This window comes from Pongo pygmaeus, chromosome 8, assembly GCF_028885625.2.
Source record: "Pongo pygmaeus isolate AG05252 chromosome 8, NHGRI_mPonPyg2-v2.0_pri, whole genome shotgun sequence".
NCBI classification, from domain to species: domain Eukaryota; kingdom Metazoa; phylum Chordata; class Mammalia; order Primates; family Hominidae; genus Pongo; species Pongo pygmaeus.
In genome coordinates, this window is record NC_072381.2 from 86,448,459 (window position 1) to 86,471,967 (window position 23,509).

Consider the following 23,509-nt stretch of genomic DNA (forward strand, 5'->3'; position numbering starts at 1 on the left):
TATTTCTAGTGTTTTATGCAAGAGATACCTGAACATAGGTACTGAGAGTGGAAATGGCGATAACTGAGCAATATTTAGTAGGATTCAGTGATCGTTATGGTGCCAGTGGTTAAGGAAGAGGGAGAGATCAAGGACGACTCTCAGATATCTGCATTCATGAAATCAGATATACAGCATAAGCAAATTATATATCTATTACTCAGTGTGTCAGTAACAGATTAATATTAAAACAAAAGATAAATTATGTGCTGATGGTGGAATTTCACACCCCATCAAATATTAAATTCGGGGAATATTTAAGAAAAATAATAATGGCTATGCTTTGAGCCATTTGGTTGAACAGTTGCATTCTTTTCACGTCACTTTAGTGTTGTATAATAGTATTTTACTTTATCTCTGCAGCAATGATCTGAGTACAGATATTTTATTTTACATTTGAAAATCCCATTGTATTTTATCATTTTTGTGGATGAAAATTAAGAATTCATTGCTCTCATTAATATAATAAAAGTTATTTCTCTTCACAGAGTCACATCTTTGCTTCTATCTCATTCCTGTGCATTTAACACACAAGAGAACACTTCTAAAGAATGTTCTACATCTGACCCTTATTTCAGAACATTCACGTATGCACAATACAGATGTAAAACACAGGTTCCTTGTTTCAGGCATCGAGGCCAGCCTTAAAAGCAAGTGAAACCAAGTTTAAAATTAGAGTCCTATTAAAAGGTCCAGATAAAATCTAGCTAATAATTACAGGATGGCATCAGTTTGCTAAGCTCGTCAAGAATCCTGCTGGTGTAGAATATGAATGAAGGGTGACTCCCCAAGAAAGTACTTGATGACTATGATTCTCTTATCTGAGCAAGTCATTAAACAAACAAACAAAAAAATGACATGAAGTATTACAATGCAAGCTTGGAAAAACAAAACAAAGTCAGACATTTTCCTCAGAGAATCAATATGATGGAAAAGCTGTTCTACTTCTCCCAATAATGATTCTTAAATCCCATAAGTCTATGCTTGTCCTGCTCTTGTTATACATATTCATTTTACTTTTCAATTTTTTTTTTCCTTCAGAAATTTACCGGTGCCTCCCCAAGGTGAAATTAGGTGCATTTGCTACTTACTAAACCCTAAAAAAATCACTTGCCATTTTCATTTTATTATTACCAGTGTTGTCTTCTCTTCTAAAGTGGAAGTGTCTGTATGGCAGGACATCTGTTCTCACTCCTGTATTTCAAATTCCTAGCATAATACCTCATATTTATTGGCCAGTCAATAAGTGTTTCCTAATTTGCCTTAAAGACAAACTTCAATCTCATTTTATGAGATGGTCTAATTCCATTCCTTTTCACTCATAAATCTAAATTCTTTCCTCTTTATGCTTCTGGTTCATTCTCAATCTACTCTTAGAAACTACTCAAACTCAAGATTGTTTTTTCTCCTCTAGTCTCCTAAAGTCAGTTACAGAAACCGTAGGTCTTCATTTTTTCAAGACAATTTCAAGTTTATATGTTTGCTACCTTTACAAAAAATGAACAATCCTGATTCTTAATCTTTGTCTGACGTTGTATTACACAAAAATATCTAGATAGATTTTACTAAATTCGAGATTGGTTGATTTAAAATATTGACTACATAGCAAGTATCAATAAAAGAAAAAATATTCGGAGGCTCTGGAGGGAATTAAAGGATATATATATACACACCTACATATATAATAATCAAACATATATATAATGATAAATATGTATATAGTAATAACTAATATAGTAATAACATATACATATATACAATAATACATATATACTTATATATGTGTATATGTACAATAATATATATGTATTATTGTATTATATCTCCAAACAACTGTAGGTGCTTATTTGTGAAGAGTGACAAGTGGGCAACTCTGAGTATAGTAGTTCCCACATCCACAGGAGATATGTTCCAACACTCCCAGTGGAGGTCTGAAAGTATAGATAGTACTAACCCTATATATACTTTGCTTTTTCCTATACATAGATACCTGTAATAAAGTTTCATTTAATTAAAATGAAGTTAATCTGGTTCAAAACATTGCTGTCAATCACAACGTTTTCTATCCATGTCTTCTACCCACAAATATAATGCCTTTTTCATCTTATCTCAGCACTTACAGTTTTCCAGTTTGACACTTAGCAACAAAACCGCACAAATTTCTTTTTCCTTCACAATTTCATGGACAATATTTGTTCTTATTCCAGATCTTAGGAACCTCAGCATACATTTTCTTTTCTTTCTTGTCAAGAGTTTTCACCGTTTCAGTTAAAGAAAAGTATTTTATGGGTACTTTTTGACATATGTGAATTGCCAGCATCACTTCTCTTACACTTTGGGGCCAGAAGTAGGTAAAATAAGGGCTGCTTACACAAGCACTAGGATACAGTGACAGTGGATCCAATAGCCCAGAAGGCTACTATGTGACTAAGGGGCGAAGAGTGTGGACACTGTTGACACACTGAACTGAAGGAGAATTCGCATCCTGGGCAAGACAGAATGAGGTGGCATGAGATTTTATCATGCTACTCAGAACAGCATGCAATTTAAAGGTTAAGATTTATTTCTGGAATTTTCTATTTAATATTTTCAGACTGTAGCTGACCAGGGAAACTGAAACCACAGAAAGCAAAAGTGTGGATAAGGGGGGACTACTGCAGTGTATTTTAGGGTAAGCTATGGCAGGATTTCCTTTTTACAGAAAGGAAAAAGATGAAACCAGCTGAAGAAGCCAGCTTATTTTCACTAGTAAGATAGATATTCTACATAGACTGAATTTCTCCATGGATTTTTTTTATCCTTGGATTATCACTGCCAAAAAGAGTGATGACACAGCACCAAGTATATCATTGATGATCATTTGCTAATGGCTAATTTGTGACCTATTTGCAGGTCGGAATACTGAGTTTGAAAGAAGATAAGTTACACTTCTACTATATATTCATAAAGATATAGTCATAATTTAAATTCAGGTCTCTCTAAATTAAGATTTAAACATCACTTTGTAGCCAATATAGTTTGCAGCAGATGATTTAAGATGAGTTAACCTAGAAAATAAACAGAATAAAACATCAGATAAAAGCACATGTAACCCAAAATTTGTTTTGGAAAAGACAGAAACTTTTTTGATGAGAACTTTTATTTTGTCATCTGTTCTTTTTTTTTTTCGCTGAATATATGCTACCTCTAATACTATATTTTATCAACATGTCCTTCTCAATTTGTTTGATATCTTCTTTAAAGTTTGTCTTGTCTAATTTCTTTTTAAACCATCTCAGAGTTTTCTTTTCTATTAAATTCCAGCGTTATTGATTGATTGCATGGGTATACAACTGCAGTTAGCAGTACTTTTAGAAATAAAACAACTTGTGACTAAAGTTTTAGAAATTATATGCTTAACCATTTATATCTTACTCTTGATCTTAGGGAAAAGCATTTAATATTTCACCCTTAAGTGTGATGTTATCTGTGGATTTTATGTAACTGCTTTTTATGTTGAGGAAACAGACTTCTGTCCCTAATTAATTGAGTGTTTTTATCACAAAATAGAATTACTGGTTTTGTAAAACACTTTCTCAGTGTGTATTGGGATGATCTTTTTTGTCATTTCTTCTATTAATATGATATATTTAATTAGTTGATCTTAAAAGGTTAAATCAACCTTGGGATATATTATAATTTTCATGTTGTAAAATTCTTTTTCTATTGTTGAACATGTTTTTATCAATATTAATAAGATACACTGGCCTGTAGTTTTTGTTTCTTTTGATGTCTTTTTTTGGTTTTGGTATCAGAATAATCCAGAACTCATTACATTTTAGTCTTTATGAAATACTTCAGTAGATTCAGGTTTAGGGTAAGGCAAATTAGGCACTTGACTTGGGTGCAAATTTTAAAGGACTGCCAAAATACTTAGTAATCCAGATAAATATTAAAATGCAGTATTCTGAAATACCAAAATTAATGCAAAAATTTATAATAAAATAGCAAGCTAAAATAAAGATAAATCCAATTTTTGTTTTCCTTTTCCTAATTCTCTAATATGACTCACATAGCATTGGTCTCCTCTTCCATGTCCACATTTCCACACAAAGGGATAAAGATGTGAGATATCAGTCTTATATCTTGTTTGTTTGCTCTAAGTGGCTGAAATTGGGTGGTGCTTCAGAATAATGCCAGTTTTAACATTCTATAATTGCTATAAAAATTTTAGTTCTAGTCTGACTAGGGCTAGCATGTTAGTATGCTCAGCACCCTTGCCATATGATACCCTGTGCTATCATGGCACTCTTCAGAGAGTCCCTTCCAGCAAGAAGGTTCTCACCAGATGGGCCCCCTCAACCTAGGACTTCCTAGCCTCCATAGCCATAAGAAATAAATTCCAATTCTTCATTAATGACCCAGTTTCATTTATCTGCTATAAGAAAGAGAAAATGAACTAAAACAGAAAGACATAAAAATTGTAGGCCAAACGTGCTTGTGGAAATATGCTCACGAAACTATTGAAAGCAGCACATAAAAAATGAGACACTTGTATCTTACATGAAATTTTATCATATTTATAATTAGTTGTACATTGAAGCAATAGATGTTTTTAAAGATGAAAGGAAAATGAGTGTAATCATTTTCTGGACAAAGACAAAAATAAACTCTTAACATATTATCATATTTAAATCTTATCTACCAATTAATCTTCCACAAAGACCAATATCAGCTTTGCGGTGATGTTGCCTCCTATTCTGTCAAAACAGCTGGAGAAAAAAAAATTTATTGTCATAAACTCTAATAAGTGTGCTTATAGGCATAGGAAAAAGTGGAGTGAATTTTTAAGCACATTCTAAACATGGTGAATGGCCTATCTTGTGTCAAGATAGAGACCACTCTTATTGAACATAAGATGAACAAGAAGAAAAAAATGGCTTCAGATAACCACAGGATGGTATATGTCATTATTGCTTTATTCATTCATACTGAAGAATCACACTCCAGGCAAATTTAAGAGATACGGTGTGTATGGATTAATATAAGAAACATTTCTCAATTGTCAGTTAATGACAAAAGGTGTTTACTTCATACTGAGAATTGAATATGTAGAGATTTAAATATCTTGTCTTTCTAGAAGTCTCCATTGAAAAATTATGTAAGCAATGTGAATCATGGATAAATACAATTAGACACATCTCCCTTGATGTTACAAATCAAAACTAAGAGCCAGATAATTAAAGTGTTTGTTCCCTTAACCATTATAAATTAGATTTTCAAGGATACATAATCTGTTTTCCAAAATAAAATTAATTCATAATGACATTACCAAGCAGCCTCTCTTTATATTTTCATTTATTTACAAAATATTTTTGACTGAGTATTATTGTCAATTGAAAATTTCGAAAACAATTTCTTAACTAGAAATGCCATGTATATTTTAGCTCCTTACCTGCAAATAGCATGTATATATGTTAGTTTCTAAAATTAACTCAGATAATTTATATAGATAATATGGATATAATAGTTTAGTTCTTAGATGAGTTATACCGGAAAACAGCAATTAAATTTTTAATAATTCAGAAATGCATAATATAAAAAGTCACAGTTGTCAGAGACATAAAGGTTATGGTTCATGACTGAAATTATATTGTCCCAGAAATAAATTGGTAAATCAGTATTAACATAAAAATATAACATAAAAAATACTCATGTACTCCTAACTTCCAACAGTGTGATATTGTATTTGCATAGGTGATGAGTTTAATATAAATGTTGAAGATGAATCTAGGATCAGTTTACATAGAAAATTAAAAGAAAATTATAATTTTAACTCATTTGCTATTGCTGTCATTCTGTCCTGTCAGGTTAGAGGAATTATACTTCTATATTTTTAGCCAAGTTTCTGTGATGTTGCAGAATTAATGATTTTTAATAAATATTTTTTCCAGAAATAAGATTTAGGTACAACTATAACTTAACTGTGAGCAGGGGCCTCACTGTCAATCCTTATCTGAGAAAATTATATCCAGTCTGTTCTCTGAAACTCAGCATCATGGCCTGAGGTAGACCACACAGACTTCCCAAGATTTCAGCAAATTCCCATTGGATTTTCACCATCCAATGGGAAGGTGCAACTTTCACCTCAAAACATATTACTTCTTTCTTTCCAGTTTAGCCAAGCAACATGATTCATCTTTTATATGACAATATATGAGAGATTTTGTAACTTGTGTACAAAAGTGATTAAAAATTATTAAATATGTACCCATTTTCAGGTAACGAAAATAACTTCAAATACAATAATATTCTTAATTTGTATCAATATTCACTTAGCCCAGTCTTCAGCTCACCTAGTTCAAGCTATTATCTATCTGAACTCCACACCCTTTATCTTCTCTGTTACTCACAATCTCTGAAGGGAAGTAAGTCTTCAATCTTCACCTTATTTAAGTGCAGAATAAGTTCATCCTGTTTTGTCTCGGACAGTAATTTGTTTGCAAGAATCAGAATTGTATGGGGATGGTCTTTCAGACACCACAGATCTAGGCTAAGTTAAATCAGAAGATCTTCCAAACCTACATTAATGTAAGTTCTCTAAATAGTAAGTTTAGAACTGTCTAGATAAACAATTTACACTACACACAACAAAATGCTTTCAGGAATGGATGCTTTGGCACTATGAACAAAACATGAGTCTTATGAAGAATGTGAATTCAACTTTTTGATTAAATGCATGGGCATCATTTTAGAACTGTACATTATTTAACGTTTTTTTTAATTGTTAATGCCTGATGACTAAAATGTGTGTTCCATGAAGGCAATATTTTTAACCTTTTTAAAAAATTATAAGTACTCTTTCCTAGAACAGTGATAAGTGCATGAATACATAATAAATATTTGTTAAATGAATCTACATGCAGAAGTTAAATATTTTATGGTTAGACCGAATAATAGCCTTCAACCATTTTTATGGTTATATTGAATAATAGTTCTTTCCTGAATGCAAAGAGGGTAATAAGAAAGGGGTGTTATCAATGATAAAATAATTATTCCAGCTTTGGATATTGGGAGATGATGTGGTTTGGATCTGTGTCCCAATCCAAATTTCATGTTCAACTGTAATTTCCAGTGTTGGAACTGGGGCTTGGTAGGAGGTGATTGGATCATGGGGGTAATTTCTCAAGGTTTAACACCGTCCATCGCCCTTGGTGCTGTCATCACAATAGTGAGTTCATGAAATTTGGTTGTTTAAAAGTGTGCAGCACCTGCCCCTGTCTCTCTTCCTCCTGCTCCAGCCATATGAAGATACCTGCTCTGGTTTTGTCTTCCACTATGACTAAAAGCCCCCTGAGGCCTCCCCAGAAGCAGATGCTTCCATGCTTCCTGTACATTTTGTGGAACCATGAGCCAATTAAAACTCTTTTCTTTATAAATGAGCCAGTCTCAGGTATTTCTTTATATAGTCGTGAAACCAAATACAGGAGCTCTTTAAGAGTGGCTTCTATGATCCTTGTTATGATTATATCCTTATATTTATTTTTTCTGATCATTTCTTTAAGTAATGATAACATGTTTCAAGGTCACCTTGTAACTCATATTGTCTCTGCCCTGGTCTTGGAATCAACATGTTCTTGGCAGAGGTCTGATTTATTTGATTGCAAATTGGTATCTATTCAATTAGTCTTGCTCATTGCACATATTTGCTGAAAATTATGTATATATACTATGTGTATATGCTAATATTGCTAAGTATTGCATATCCACATGCATCTATATTTGTTTTGTATCTTTCAGTCTGTATATATGTATATATATGTGCATGTGTATATATACACATATATACACACAATTATATTTGTAGTTAACTTCAAAGTCAATCCAACATTACAGAGTACAGTCTAGCTTTCCTCCTTTATTTGTAACTTCTATCTCTGACATAGAGAAACTAGTTTCTCACTACATACAACATACTTATGTACATGATCAACCCTAGCATACATATAAATTCATTACTAAAAAAAATTTAACTACTAAAATACAGTGTTTGTGTAAAGTTCTTTTTCGTTTTAGCCTTGCAATAGCCAGTTAAACACTGTTTTGCAAAGTTACTTAGGTTAGCACCATTCTTCCCCATGTGCTTTACTGTAGTTATACAATTCGTTTTTCTTTTCCTTGTTTTATTTATTTATTTATTTTTTAATTCATATATTTTATTGTAAACACAATTAATCTTGTTTTTCCCTATGCTTAACAAGACCAATGCCTTGAGAGAGCAACATATAGTTATGAACACAATAATGAATATATTTATAGCATAAATTGTTTGTATAAAATGAAAATATTTGTTCTTTATCTACTTGACAAATCTGTCAAATCAAACCTATTCCTGTGGCATATTGGAAGCATATTCAATTTTAAAAATACTTTTATGCCTTACATAACTAAAAATGGGTGATTTATAGAAATTCTAAGATTATCTTTTAAGACAAATTAACGAGTTAATGGGTGCAGCACACCAACATGGCACATGTATACATATGTAACAAACCTGCACATTGTGCACATGTACCCTAGAACTTACAGTATAATAAATATATATATATAAAGAAAAACAAGCTGTTATTTTAGATATTAATAGATAACAGGTAAGAAGTTCTATTTATACAATTCATTTTTCTACAGTTAGATTTGTCAAAGTCTGTGTCTAATCTAAATTATCCTGATATCCTGGTTGATTTTTTAAAAATTTTACATATAATTTTATCATTTAGAATAAATTTACATACAGCTTTATTTATATACAGTATAAAGTTTACTCTGTGGTGTACAGTTCTGTGGATTTTGGCAAATGCACAAAGTCATATATTTACCATCATAGTTTCACATAGATTACTTCCATCATTGCCAAAATCTCCTGATTCCCCTTAATATTCAGCCTCCCTCTTATAGCTTATCTTACTCTAGAGTATCATACTAATGGAATTATACAAAAAGTAGTCTTTTGGATGTGGATTATTTCACTTAAATATGTTTAAGATTCATCAGCATTGTCTTGAAAATCAATATTTTCTTATTCTTTCTATAGGCGAGTAGTATGCCATGGTATGGAAGCTTCTCTATAAACTGCTTAAAGAAGAACTATAGTGTTTCCAGTTATTGGAGATTATGAATAAATATTCTGTAAACATTTGCATGCTGATATTGGCTGAACGTTAGTTTTTAACATCTCTTGAAGGGGAATCCCTGGATTACATGATAGGTGTATGTTTAACTATATAGGAAACTGCCAAACTGCTTTGCAAAGTGTGTTATTTTGCATTCCCAGTAGCAAAGTATGAGAGTTGAGGATTGGCTGTGTTCTCATCAAAACTTGGAATTATCAAGTGTCTTACTTGTATGTTGTAATTCTAATAGGTGTGTTGTGGTAGTACCTCATTGAGTTCTGGTATACATTCCCTGATGACTAATGATGCTGACCATCTTTTATATAATTATTTGTCATTAATATATCCTCTTTGGTGAAGCATCTTTTCAGATCTTTTCCACGCTTTATATTAGATTGTTTCTTATTATGATGGTGAGTTTTAAAAGATGTTGAGGTATTCTAGATACAATTAATTTGTCAGAAAGGTTATTTGCATGTACAGTCTCTAAATCTGAGGCTGGTCTTTTAGTTGTCAGTGTCTTTTGCAGAGCAAATATTTTAAATTGATTAATTATAATTTTTCAGTTTTTTTCTAATTCTTCAGTGGTTTCTATGTAGCAGTCATGTCATAATGGTAATAGGCAAAATGTATTTATTTCCAGTCTGCATGCCTTCTTTTTTTGCTGGCTTTATTATACTGGTGAAGACTTTCTGCATGATGTGAGTAGAAGCATGGTTTTGAACCTGAAAGGGAAATAGCAAAATCATTTCACTTTTCAATTATTATATGAGTTAGCTTTAGGTCTTACTTTTCTTTGTTTGTGTGTGTATGTGTGTGTGTGTATGTGTTTCTGTTTTTGTGAATACCTCTAACCAAGTTAAAGAAATCGCCTTAGATTCTTTGTTTTCCCAGGGTTACTATTTTTTGAATTGATGATGAATAACATCAAATGCCTTTTCTGCACCTATTCAGATAAGTTTTTATTCTTTGATCTGCCAATATGGTGGGTGATAGTCATCAATTTTAAAATGTTTCATAAATCTATTTTTTTCCTTGGGTTACCCCTCCTTTCATTTTATTCATGAATTTAGTTTTCTAATTATGTTGAGAATTGTTTTATACATGTTCATGAGAGATTTGAGGTTGTATTTTTCTTCTCTTGTGACATCTTGTAATAATTTGGAAAATGCTGGCCTCATAAAATGAGTCGAGAGTGTTTCTTCTTCTAATCTCTGAAAGATGTTGTGGAAAATAAGCATTACTTCTTCCTTAACTGTTTAATAGATATTTGCCACTGGAAAAAGAAATCTGGATCTGAAGTTATTTTTGTTGAAAGTTTTCTAACTAAGAATTCAATGCAATTTAATAGATATGACTATCTACCTCTCCTTGGGAGGTTTGTTTGTGTCTTCATGAAATTTTTTAAAAACTATTCCACGTGTTCTGTTTTGGTTATTTATTTACTTACCTTAAGAACTCCTAAGATTAATCATTGGCTAGCATCATTTCAGAAACTATAGTCCAAAATAATATGGAAAAATTTTTTTAAAGCTTAATTTTACTTAATATATGATCTGCACCATAAACCACATTATTAAAGGATGTACATAATTAGAATAATTTATTTAAAATTAAGAGTTTTCTAGCCTCTGATGAGCCTCTGAGAAAGCATGCTTATATTTGCCTTTCATAGCTTCATATGTAAACTCATTAAATATGCAATAAAGAAAATGCTTTAAAAAGGCAAAACGAAAAACAGAAATTTAATAGTTTGTATATATTTCCTTAGATTATAAGTTTTTGCTATGTTTTATTTAATCTTATTATATCAAACTTCTGTGAAGCCCAAAAGAACTATTTGAGTATAATATCCTCTAGATAAATCCCAAGACCCATAAATCTTTTAAATGAAACAGTAAGTAGCCCTAGCAGTTGAGCGCATCAGTTCATTTAGCAAGGTGATCCTAGTGTCATCAAAGGAAGACACTAACTTCTGATACATAAATTTTAGAAATGATGAAAACTTAAATTTTAATCCTGAAGTAGAAATTTCCAGTTGGTAATTTGTTTTAAATGTTGCTTTCCAAACTCTTAAGCAAGGACTAAACTGATAGACCAGTATTAAAATTACATGCAATGATCTATATTGGAGAAAAATTAGTTCATTTGAGAAACTGAAAGCCATGAATTGCACTTGGATGGGAGAAGAATTGAACTACAACAGCCGAATCCTAACTCAAGTCTCTTAAAATCACCAAACCATTCGCTTTCCTTCTACTTAATTGTTACCTCACCATATATAAAATACCTACAACTAGTAAGTTTTAAATGTTATTATTAAAAAGTCAAGCTGCCAAGCCAGCTGCCATGCTGAACAGAAAGCTCTGGCTAGATGCCGAATAATGAAATATAGCACAGGAAGGTAGAGGATACAGAGGAACCCTGAGAAGTCAGTCATGTGATTGAAGCTTTCTTGGAGGTTAAGCTCAGCCCTACTACCAAATAAAGCTAGTCCTGCGTGTGAATGCAGCCATTACTATGGGTAGCAGAGGAGCCACCCAGTTAGCCACCTCCCACACCAATTCTAAGCCTAGAGAATTATAATAATACGTTGTTGCTGTAAGCCACTAAAATATAAAACGTCAATAAATTCCTATGCCAGCTTCATGGTATTTTAAATATGTAGTAAAGTTATTTCACAATAGTCGTGTTTTTCAAAATACTTTTATTAAAATTGTACATTAAAACCCATGCTCTAGAAGTTTGTTGCATATTCTGATTGCAACAGTAATATAAACTCACTGTAAAACTTTGATAATATAAATATTTTATTTTATTAATGTGCTAATAGGTCTGTCTTGTTTCAAATGTGAATGTGCAAAGATTTAGCTAGGAGGCATTAAATACAGAAAACAACTTTGCAATATGCAGATTAAAGCAACGTTATATGGAATTGTTTAATATAGGAATTCCCTGACCCTTTTTTCTATAGTAATGTATTTTGTGAATCAGTAGGAAATGTATATAAAATGCAGTGGCTACATACAATGAACTGAAGTGCATGCCCATTTTATTATGGAAACCTGTAACTGGTTAACAATACAGGTATATAGATGTACAGACACTCCTGATGTAATTATTAGGTATGGACTTTCAACAGCAAGCCTCTTTGGGATATCTTCTTTTTTCTTCAACTTTATAGACCATTTTTTCCGCAAATAACTATAAGGTGTACATAATTCTAGTAAAATAGAATATTAATACATATTTGAAGATATCTTTATTCTTAATTTTTATTATATGTTTCTATTTGTTAGAATATTGAACTTCAACCATACACGTCTTTGTTCCATGTGAAAGACCATCTTTGCTCAACACAAAGCAATAATATGTATAAGCAGTAATGGCTGCCGTTTGCAGAGTCCAACTTGATGTTATATTTTCAGTGCCTTTGAAACGAATTTTATTTTTAACTTATTATTGGGTATATTTTCTGAACTGAGTCACACAGAATCTTTCTAATTTTCTGTGATTAAATAGAGTAAACGTCAGGATGAAAGCTAATAATGAATAACCTTTGAAACGCATTCATTTAATGTTACATATCCATATCCCATCTTAGAAGGTTTGAATAAATTAAAGCAATTTAAATTTACTTTCAACCTATGTTTGGAATGGTAGTTCTAATTTATTAAAATGAAGTACTTTAACTCCCAATGTGCTCAAACAAATTTTATTATTTCACACTGCTCTCTGTATTACAATCTTATTCTCGCCAATCTTTTTCAAATCCACTCTTCTGACTTAGATTTCTCTAAGAATAATGTGTAATTCCATTAAGCATCAGCCTAATGAATGATGGGTAAAGAGAAAGTTACACGGGTGATTTATCTTCACCAATATAAGCACAGAGATTTCCGGCTTAGAAAGATTGTTTAATTCCAGTCTTAGAATACAATTATACCAAATAAATAAATGAATAAATAAATAAATAAATAAGTAAATAGACCTAGATAACTAATATAAGTTCAAGCAGAAGATCTGTTTCAAGAAGTAATTACCCAAAGTTATATGGAATAAGCCCCTACAACACACCAGAAAAATGCTCAGAGACACCAGATTTTTTGTCTGGGTTTCAACCTATTCACAAGTTACTTCTTCAGTGTCTACTACACTTTCTCTCTTCACACCAAATAGATATTAAAATGTATAGCTTGTCTTAGATGCCAGTTTCTCATTAAGCCTTTACTTGACTCCCAGATAATTGTTTAGGTTCTCCACCTATATGCTTCTTGGCAATCTACTTTCAAATTGTAGGTGCATATATCATACTTTGTTGCAGTAATTGTGTACCATGACATCTTCCTTACTAAATGGTAAGCTTCTTTGTGTTAGGGACTCTGACTCTAAAATAATTAGTTTCAGTTTGTTATTTTTGTATCTCCAGTTGTTGTAAAAATGCCTAAACATTGGATGTGGCCAATGGATATATAATTAATGTAAAAATCAAAGAAGTATTTAGGAATTATTTTCATTTTGTAGCTTTCTAACTGAAGGGATCTTTACTATCTTAGCAATCTCAGCAAGGAGACTGTGCCATTTGTGTTTTTTAAGACTTTCAACTTTATCTGGCTTTGTGATCCTTTCAATTAATTACTGTGGTATATTTGCATTGGCTTTCCAGATTTGTGTCCCAAAATAAACTTTGTTCATGGTAACAGAAATTAGATAATAGAGACTCCCCGGAAGACTACAGAAGCCTGGGACTATTCTTGGATTTCTTAGTTTATCTAATATTCTAGCATATTCCCTTTATTTATATTTACTATTAAGAGAATCATATGCTCCTAACAAATCACACAATTTTAACAAACATTTTCTCTCAAAACATGCTATTTCCTAATATCCATTTTTATATTTAAGCTTCAGTGGTCATACTGAGATTCACTGCAACAAAGTTAAACAAGTGAAACAGGAATGTACAAAATTGCTAACCCAAGACTAAATACATCTCTACAAGCTGTCCAAAGGGATGATCCTGAAATTCCCGTTTTTTTTAATGTGTTGGGTATCCTTCTGCTATTCTTAAATTTAGAGCCACTTACTCAAATGAGATAAGATCTACTGTTATTGAATACGAAAACTGTCATTTCTGTTTGAAAAAACATATGACACAGATTACATGGAAGATATTTTGTGAAGTTAAGGAATATGTAGTACTTATTAAACACATGTAAAGTATTATTTCAGTTTGCTTATTTGGGCTCCAAATTATCAAGATTAAATGTTTTTTTTTCCATTAAAATTTTTGAGACTAAAAGACAAAATTACTTAGAAACATAATTTTTTAAAAACTGCAATTTAAGGTATTGAAGTTCTACTGAATGCCTGTTAACTGACTCTGACTGTTGCATGTAACAGCAATGTTGTTCACTAACTACACAGGACATTTTAACTACTTTAAAATTCAAAGTAAAAACCATTGTCAATTTGAAAAACAGTTTCGAATAAACTATAAATATATGACAGGATAGCCAATTTTGATAGTTTTACTGCTAGATAGTAAGATAATAATTTTAATTAATTTTCTGAATTTAATCTGAAATAAATATCTGTATTTAAGTGTGTTATTTTTAAATTTTGTCTTTTGGAAATAATCTAAATGTCTAGTCAAACATGTAAAGTTAAGTAAATCATAGTACGTGTGCCCAATACAGCAACCCTATGTGGTCATCAGGAAGTTACAAAGATATTACAGAGACATGCCAATTATATGTTAAATATTTACTCATTATGCATAAATGTAAAGCTATATAATAATTTCATACATTCCTATGTACATACATACCTAGAGATGTCTTAATTTTATATGTCTTCATTTTGATATTTTTCTCTATTGATGATATATTGCTTCCATAATTGGAAAGTTTCTGAAAATTCCCCAAAAATAATAAGTATGATGCTCAGGACTGATTGACAACAAAGACAGATTCAAACTTACCTTTTGCTATTTTACATTTTTCTTTTTTTATGCAGAAACAGTATTTTCTGTCTGAATAGAGAGAATGAATATAATAAGAGGAATCTGAATTTTTAAATAATTGTAGAGTTGCTAGGAGACTTGATCACTATAAATGAGTCCCATCGTCTTTATCTGAATGTAGGAACTCTTAGATTAGGGGTTAAGTCATGGAAAATGTGATCATTACAGAGCTAGGGAGAACAAGAGAGGAATCAAAAAGCAAAGATGGGCAAATGATTAGGTTCCCAATAACAGCAGTGTGAATAGTATAGAACATTTGTCAGTAATGTTAAAATAAGTCACAGATAGATTTTAGAATACATATTTTAGATAATTTATATTCATTTATATTCAATTATATATTCAGTCATATCTATAGTTATTATAGGAAGGTACAGTTTCTAAAAAATAACGAGTTACTTTCTATATATGCTTTCTAAAACACTATTTGGCATACAATTTCTATTCTAGAAATACATTAATGATAGTGAAACTGAATTTGAGCAAAATATTTGATAAGGTTTCTGAGATATTTTTATGAGAGAGCACTGAGCTACATGCCATTCTAACAGGATTTGAGTCATTATTTAAAGTATAACACTCAAGACTAATTTAGAATTAATCTCTCCTTGGATATTTTAACTACTATGCTATATTTAGCCTGTTTCAATTGATGATTATATTGTGAGGTTATAACAGACTGTTTTACTTGGAGAAGACACAAATCTGGATGGTCTCTTGACTAAGTTTTATAGGATAAAGACTGAGAGAGATATTGGTAGATCTAAAACTGCTAATTAATATTTACAACATAAAAGTGTTAACTGCAAGATTTCACATTCAAGTTGAAAACATAATACATTCAGAATAGAGAAAGCTAGTTAAATGGTAGTTAATATATAATAAGGTTAAAAATTCAATTTTTCAACATGATTCAAAAGTACGATAAGGCTTCAAATAATGGTTGTTTTAATAAATATTCCACAAGAGAGGTGAGGTGATCACCCTATGATATACCACATAGAAAGGCTCTCTAAGATACTTTCTATTTTTTTTCTAGATAGCAGTTATTAGAAGACACAATCTATGCTTATATTAACATAACAACAAAAATAAAAAGAGAAATCAAATAATTCAAATTGTTTGCCTGTAGAAGAATAGTGATGAGTTAGGAGATATAATTTTTACAATCTAGTATTTGATAAGCTTTCAGAGGAGAGAGAGGTACAATAGTAAATGGCATTATATGTATGTAAAGAATCTAAGCCAGAGCAATACAAATTTCAAATCAATAAAAGCATAAATTTTTGATTGTAGAATCGGATACCAGGTGTTATAGTATTAACGGTACAATTTTTTAACCAGACAGATATGAATTCAAAATGTGGTAGTATCACTTAACAAATGTGTAACCTTGGGAAGCTAAGGCAATCCCTCTGAGCGTCACATTCATCCTCTGCAAATGGCAGATAACAGCACTTCCATTGACTATTAAGGGATCAAGTAGCCATGCCCATTTGTTTATGTATTGCCTAGGCTGCTTGCATGCTACTGTGACAGGGTTGAGTAATTGCAAAGGGGGCAATATGGCCTGCTAAGCCTAAGATATTTACTCTCTGGCCCTTTAAAAACAGTTTGATGACCTGTGAGAAGTGTTCATTGTTGTGTTCGTATTCGTTTCCCTGATTATTTGAATTGGACATCCCTTTGATACAGGACAGGCAAGCCCCTAAATCCGGGTTTAGCCCAGGAGGATTCTTGGCTTCTTCCAGGAAAGAATTCAATGGTGGGTCAGTGGTGTTAAACAGCAACTTTTATTGAAGCTGCAGTGTACAGCAGCAGCAGTGGTACTGCTCCTTGCAGAACAGGGCTAACCATAGGCAGTGTGCCCAGAATAGCAGCCCAGAGGCACTGCAGCACTCATTCATATTTATACCCACTTTTAATTATATGCAAATTAAGGGAAGTTTATGCAGAAATTTCTAGAATGAGAGTGGTAACTTCCAGGTTGTCTCCTCGTTGCCATGGAAAGAAGTAATTTGTGGGTGTTGCCACAGCACGCTAGTGGGCCTGTCTTATGGGGAGGTGCTTCTGCCCCAACCTGTTTTAGCTAATCCTCAATTTGGTCGGATGTCCAAGCCCCACCTCCAGAGTCAAGTTCTGCCTCCTACCTCACCTTTATATACTTGTTGGCCTTTTGATTTTCCTCTTTAGTAACTTACCTATCTGTACCCTTTTGGATTTCTTTTTCTTGTTGATATGCAAGAGTAAGTTATATTCAGAGAGTAGCTCATCAATATTAGAATTGCAGATATCTTCTTCATCCTGTTGGCTGCCTATGAATTGTGTATGTGGTGACCTTCATAAAAGTGAAAACCTTAAATTTTGGTGTCAAATTAATCAAAGTGCCACCTTACAGTTGATGACTTTGAGGTTAAAAAGCCCTTCACCACACAGTATTGATCTTTCTGAAGGGTTTCTGTTGTTGTTTGGTTTTTTGCGTTGATCAACATAATATTATATTTCCTTTGCTCTATTAATGCAATGAATCATGTAAATAAATTTCCCGAATTTCAAAAAAAAAAAAAAAAACAAATAGCAATGTGTATAAAATACTTAGCACAGTGCCTGTCACAAAGAAAAAACTCAATAAATGTACCTGAGCAGTCAGAGCTCTTGATAGTAAACAACAGATTCTATTAGTTAAGATTACATTGGCTGCAAGTGACTGCAAAATCCAGATTCAAAAATCTCAGTTGCTCACAGTTGTAAATTGCTAAACAAAGCACACTACATTGGCTTTCATCAACTTTTTATCAATTTTCCACTCACCTTTTACCTTACAAATAACTACTAGATTAGAACATACAAAGATTTTTCAGTTTATTGCTGGAGAAATGTATCTCAAAACAACTGATACTGGAAATATTCCTAGGAAGTGGTAGCCATGCATAGACTTAGAAGAACTGGATTACTTTCTGAGCATATATTAATGAGGATGTCCTCGATGAAGCAGTGATAAATGGTGGTGTGCTATAATATCACAATTACTAAAACTCTGACCTGTAGTGATCAAGGTGGAATATAATTTTAGGAATTCGCTGGCTTATGCAATAGCTCTAGAAAGAGTAATCATAAGAGCTGTGGAGTTGTCGGCCTGTTGCAAACTATTTTGAAACCCTGAAGGAAAAAAAAGATGAGCTATCTAGGTAAGCAAATGATCAATTTAGGGTATAACATGAGAAAGCTATCATACACTTATGGCAGTGTTTAAGAGGACCCTCAATTTCCATAACTGAAGGACAGGATATGCTTAAAGTCAGGCCAAATATTTCATAGTAAAAGTGCAGAATTTGAAGAGAGACTGAATTATGATTAACTCTTATAGGTCTCCAACTCAAAAGTCAGGACAATAATAAAGAAGAATTAGGACCTTTGAGGCCTAGGATGAGGCATTTGGCTGGATGTGTTTGAGAACTGTGAACCCCTGATTTTTTTTCTTTTCTTTCTTATTTATTTATTTGTTTATTTATTGAAACAAAGTCTGACTCTGTCGCCCAGGCTGGAGTGCCCTGGCATCATCTATGCTCACTTCATCCTCCGCCTCACGTGTTCAAGCAATTCACCTGCCTCAGCCTCCTGAGTAGCTGGGACTACAGGTGCGTTCCACCATGCCAGGCTAATTTTTTGTATTTTTAGAGATGGTGTTTCACTATGTTGGTGAGGCTGGTCTCGAACTCTGGACCTCAGGTGATCTGTCCTATTGGCCTCCCAAAGTGCTGGAATTATAGGTGTGAGCCACTGCGCCCAACCCCCCATTTTTTTTAGTCAATTTCAATTTTTATGGATACATAATAGGTGCATATATTTATGGGGTGCATGAAATACTTATTTTAATACAGGAAGGTAAATGCATAATAATTTAAACGCCAGAATATATTGGAACTCTATGAGTTTAAAAATCCCTAGTTTCCCTTGCCAAAATAAAGCTGCTTCCTATGGCCTGGAGACTATACAAAAGCTTCATTTAACCTGAAAATCTAAAAAAATAATTCTTATTCCCCTGAAAAGTTGCCCCTGTCTCCCTTCGTTGGTTCTAGATTATAATTGATAGGTAATGGCAGAGCCTGATGAAAGTAACACTGTCCCTACATGGGAGGAAAGAGATTATCCATCAAAGAAATGAAGGCTGTGACTAATTTGTACCAACTGGAACTAGAATAATTTGCTTAGGAATGGATTTTGAGACTATTGAAACAAAGTCCCTTAGGCTTATCTAAATGATAGCAAGTACGAAAACTACCCAACTAAGAAACCTGCCATGGATTTCACATGAAGAACAAATAAATTTTTGTTTTGTAAATCATTGAGATTGTACCTCTTTCTTGAAATTATCTCAGAACCAATTTACAGACATTACCATTTAAACAATACTGTCATGTGTTAAATACTGGAAATGCAGGACCTGAATTTAACATGCAAGCATGTGGCGTTTAGAAGACACTGGATAATTTTTAAAAAGAGTGAATGAGAATGTCCGTAATTGGGGCGTGTACAAGTGAACTCATTGTCAGTACTATCCCTCACAATCTCGTATCTGTGTATTTTCACAGTTTTAGTTATTTACATACTTTTCTAAGATGTCTGAGGCCATTATCCTCTTTTTAATCATTGGTATTATTTTATTTCAGTTTTATGCATATGTATTAAATATTTCCAATATGAATACCTCTGAATAATTCCTCATTTTATATTGCTTAGTATAAACAGGTACTTAATAAATGTTCCTTGAATAATAAACATATTTTGAATTTTATGTAAACTTTGCTGTAAATAGAAGACATCTTGATTATCCAAATACTGCAGAAGATGCTATTATTCTGCATAGAAACTGAACACAATTATAATTTTCTCCTATTCTGGACAGTCCTTTATCTGTTCCTTTTTATTCTATTTTATTTTTTTCAGAGTAGTCAAATCTAATGCATTTGATGTTTTAAATTTATCTCCATGGTGACAAAATAGATGCAGCCAGGAAAAGCATCTCCCACTGAGAGACCAGATAATCAAGAAGACAGGCACACCCTGAACAGAACTTTGGAGAGAGGGCATTGAGAGGAGAGGAAGAGTGAGTTAACTAGGCAAGGAATGGTCTGTTCTCTCCATGTACCTCAGGATTTCTAGTTGCATGAAACCCCACTACCCCCATGGACATTTGAGCTGACAAGGAGAGCTGTATGGAGAGGTGACAGGAACAGGACTCCCGACAGTTTTGAACCAGCAATGGCTGCAGTAGAGCACAACCAGCAATATCCATGCCTCAAGACTTACCATGGCCTTCTAGGTAGCTTTACCTTTTGTTGATGGTAAAACCAGGACAAAGCAGAGTGGTCTTGCCCATGGAATGGGAAAAGTCTAATCTGAGCACTCTCCTGCCTGCTGGTCTCTCCTAGGGTTCCTACTTCTCTGTATCCACTTGCAACACAGCCTTGGATGCTCAATCATGGCACATCTTGGAGACCACCACCATAGCTCGTTCACTGGCAGAACCCTCTAACCATTGGAGAGCTTTAGCGGACGGGTCTTTACCAATGTAAACTCACCAACAGCCTCACTCCACCATGTTGTTGCCATAGGCATGTGCGTATGCAGACCTTGCTGTCACTACGCTCCCCCAACATTGGCACATGTATACACAGCCATGCCCCTGCTGCTGCTGCCTCACACATGATTGTGGACACTGTCACATTGCCACCACTGTTGCTAGCATATGCACGCAGACTTGGCACACCACCCCCACCAGCCTGAAAGAACCCTGCTGTGTTGCAACCACCAGCACATGTGTGTACATGGAAAATGGTGCATCACCAGCACAGGTGTGAGCTCACCTGCATGGATGCCATTTCTCCACCACTGGTAGCGCATGCATACCCCACCACAACATCACCCCATCAGCACTAGTATGTGTGGATTCTGCCATACCACCACTAGTAACCATAAGCTCACAAGCACGGATCCACTGCCACTACTCCAACAAAGTGCTTTTGCTGGCATGCTCCCTTGGAGTGTTGTTGCCAGTAGACTGGGAACAACGTGGCTCCTCCAGTACAGTAGGTGCTTAGCCTTGAGGGGCCAGAGAATGAAGCTCTGGGCCTGGTATCAGCCAGGCAGGGTTAGAAGACACAGCACAGGAGTGCTGAGAGGAATGTTGGCCCACTGAAATTATCCAGAAATGAATTCAGTGGACTGAACCCATCTTATACTACAGTCCAATCCTCAAACGCATTAAACAATATAAAAGCAAAAACCCTACCTAAAAGATAGCAACTTCAGAGACAAAGGAATATCAGGCCACACAGATGAGAACAAAAACAGCACAAGAACTCTGGCAACTGCAAAAGCAACAGTGTCTTCTTACCTCTAAACAACCACACTAACACCTCAAAAAGGCTCCTAACCAGGCTGAAATGAAAGACATAGCATTCAGAATATGGATAAAAACAAAGTCCATCAAGATTCTGGAGAAATCAAAACCCAATCCAAGGAATCTAAGGAATCCAATAAAATACCCTAAGAGCTAAAAGAAGATATAGCCAGGTTAAGAAATAACCAAACTGATCTGATAGATCTGAAAAACTCACAAGAATTTTCTAAAGCAACTGGAAATATTAATAGCAGAACAGAGAAAGCAGAGGAAAGAAATCTCAGAGCTTAAAGACCAGTTATTCAAATCAACTCAGACAAAAATAAAGAAAAAAGAATATAAAATAATGAATAAAACCTCTGAGAAATAAGGGATGATATAAAGATACCAAACCTATGACTCACTATTGTCTCTGAAGGAGGCAGAGACACAGAAAGCAACTTGAAAAACATATTTGAAGATAAAGTTCATGAAAATTTTCCCAACATTGTCAGTGGGGTCAACATTCAAATTCAGAAAATTCACAGAAACACTGTGAAATACTATACAGGACAACCATCACTGAGACAAATACTTGTCAGATACTGGAAGCCAACATTAATGAAAAGAAAAAACAAAACAAAACAAAACAAAACATTAAACACAGCTAGAGAGAAGGGGAAGGTCACCAACAAAGGAACCCCATCAGGCCTGTCTCCCCTCATTGGTTCTAGATTATAATTGATAGGTAATGGCAGAGCCTGATGAAAGTAACACTGTCCCCACACGGGAGGAAAGAGATTATCCATCAAAGAAATGAAGGCTCAAAATAAAGGGATGGAGGAAGAACTTTTTTTTTAAATTATACCTTAAGTTCTAGGGTACATGTGCACAACGTGCAGGTTTGTTACATATGTATACATGTGCCATGTTGGTGTGCTGCACCCATTAACTCGTCATTTACATTAGGTATTTCTCCTAAAGCTATCCCTCCCACCTCCCCCACCCCATGACAGGCTCCAGTGTGTGATGTTCCCCACTCTGTGTCCAAGTGTTCTCATTGTTCAATTCCCACCTATGAGTGAGAACATGTGGTGTTTGGTTTTCTGTCCTTGCAATAGTTTGCTGAGAATGATGGTTTCCAGCTTCATCCATGTCCCTACAAAGGACATGAACTCATCATTTTTTATGGCTGCATAGTATTTCATGGTGTATAAGTGCCACATATTCTTTATTGAGTCTATCATTGATGGACATTTGGGTTGGTTCCAAGCCTTTGCTATTGTGAATAATGCTGCAGTAAACATATGTGTGCATGTGTCTTTTTTTTTTTTTGAGACGGAGTCTTGCTCTGTCGCCCAGGCTGGAGTACAGTGGCGCGATCTTGGCTCACTGCGAGCTCCGCCTCCCGGGTTCACGCCATTCTCCTGCCTCAGCCTCTAGAGTAGCTGGGACCACAGGCACCTGCCACCACACCCGGCTAATTTTTTGTATTTTTAGTAGAGATGGGGTTTCAGCATGTTAGCCAGGATGGTCTCGATCTCCTGACCTCGTGATCTCCCTGCCTTGGCCTCCCAAAGTGCTGGGACTACAGGTGTGAGCCACCATGCCCAGCCTTGCATGTGTCTTTATAGCAGCATGATTTATAATCCTTTGGGTATATACCTAGTAATGGCATCGCTGGGTCAAATGGTATTTCTAGTTCTAGATCCTTGAGGAATCACCACACTGTCTTCCACAATGGTTGAACTAGTTTACAGTCCCACCAACAGTGTAAAAGTGTTCCTATTTCTCCACACCCTCTCCAGCACCTGTTGTTTCCTGTCTTTTTAATGATTGCCATTCTAACTGGTGTGAGATGGTATCTCATTGTGGTTTTGATTTGCATTTCTCTGATGGCCAGTGATGATGAGC